The sequence below is a fragment of the Gadus macrocephalus genome, chromosome 2, assembly GCF_031168955.1.
Source record: "Gadus macrocephalus chromosome 2, ASM3116895v1".
NCBI classification, from domain to species: Eukaryota; Metazoa; Chordata; class Actinopteri; order Gadiformes; family Gadidae; genus Gadus; species Gadus macrocephalus.
Window position 1 is genome coordinate 5,784,374 of NC_082383.1, and position 1,711 is coordinate 5,786,084.

The window sequence follows — 1,711 nt, forward strand, 5'->3', positions numbered from 1 at the left end:
CAAGGACAGAGAGCTGGTATTTGCATCCAATTAACCTGTGGTTCATCCCATTGTACTCTACATCACACTCAGGAAGGACACTAAGCAACAGGAAGCTACAAGGTTAAACATCATTGGAACTGGCTGTGGTAGCTGGCTGTGATTGGCTGGGCACCATGTACCTGGGACTGTATGTCTGAGGCTCTTCGTTCAAGTGTATTATTCTATATGACACTTATATGTGGGTAGTTACTTAATGGGAAAGACTTAACAGGTTGGTGGAGAAAAGCTTGCTAGGAAAAGCCCAGGGTTCGAGTTGGTGCGAGCCAGTGGGAGCTGAGCTCCCATAGAGAGAGGTCTGGCTCCCATGAAAGCAGCAAACTCAAATATCTGTGGGGTCTCTGAAAATACAGCAGCATAGTATTTTAATTACAAGTAAAGCTTTTTTCCCTTACACATAGTAATATTGACGTTAAGTAAGGGATAATGTATAGAACGCCGGTCATTATCGGGAAAATAATCCCAGACAGGGTGAATCGGACACCGACGCGAAGCAGAGGTGTCTTGCTTCGACCTGAGGCATTATCCCGCTTATTACATGGCTACTTGCCAAAACGAAAAAATAACTTCACATTGTGTGTCTTTTTACAATTTATTTGTTGCTATTCGTAGCGTTGAAAAGCAGAGAATTAGTTTGCCAAAGACGTTGACGTATCTTAGCAACCGAATACGCTGGGGTTGATATTTTACAAGACTACTTGCCGAGTGCTACAGTGACGGACAGGGCGGTCTGGCATTCTGGCGAGTGCCGGGGGGGTCGCGGGCTCTCGTGGGCTCTTTGAGCCGGCCGGCCAATCAGAGAGAAAATATCAGTATTTATACCAGAGATATGTGTCTCTATAGCACAGTCATGGTTACCCGTAACTTTTACATCGGTCTACATTGTTTTGTAACCAAATTTCTTATTCAGATGTTAAAAAATGTGCATGATTTGAAATAAAACAAATCTATCTGTATTTTCTTTATTTGATTATTTGTTTGCAAAAGTTTAAAGGAAGCAATGACTCGAATGGGCTAAACCGCGTCTTTGGCGTGTTTGGGGTTGCTGGAAGTTGGAAGTTGGAAGCTATACAGGGCCGACTGTGGAATTTGGAATTTGGAAATAATACTCTGTCGCAATCAGTCATGGCGCCATGAGTAATGGCAACATTATATGGAAGTTGATCAATGATGACTCGATCAGTGATGTCAACATCAGTTATGTCGCCATCAGTGATTGTGCCAGAGAAAGAGGTCCTTATGAACTTGGATTCGGATGACAGGGTTGTGGAGAAGAGCAAGCTCCTTTGTACTTAACTGCATAAGACGGTAAGACATGTTTTTATTATGGAGCGGCTGGCTCTGATGATCTAACGATTTTTTATACATTGGGGTTGTGCATGTTTATGTCCATGTTTTGGTGCAGTTGATTAACGCATTTAAGTTTAAGTTTACCATCTCTGGGGCTATCAAAAGTGTGGGTTTTTTCTGTGCGTGAATAGTTGTATCTGCGAGTTGCACACGCACTGTTTTTTGATCCCAGTCCATCACTGGATATGAAAGACATGAATCAGAGGAAAAAAATCCACTTTCCTTGACAGCGGTCATTATATGCTTAGCAACAGTCAATTATCAAAAAATAATTGACCGCCGGAAGTCGGGAAGACCCATGCAAGTGAACGGAGCATTTTAC

General features: G+C 42.6%; 1 protein-coding gene across 3 annotated transcripts in view; it reads left to right on the top strand.

Moving 5' to 3' along the window:
* Positions 1 to 1,222: 1,222 nt before the first annotated feature.
* LOC132446195 (G-protein coupled receptor 183-like) overlaps positions 1,223 to 1,711 on the top strand; it is a 7,552-nt gene continuing 7,063 nt past the window's right edge. The window contains exon 1 of one of the 3 annotated variants that reach the window (XM_060036357.1): positions 1,223 to 1,347. The gene's annotated coding sequence lies outside the window, so the exon portion shown is untranslated. The remainder of the gene's footprint in view (positions 1,348 to 1,711) is intronic. The other 2 variants (XM_060036364.1, XM_060036379.1) reach the window with 2 other exon arrangements.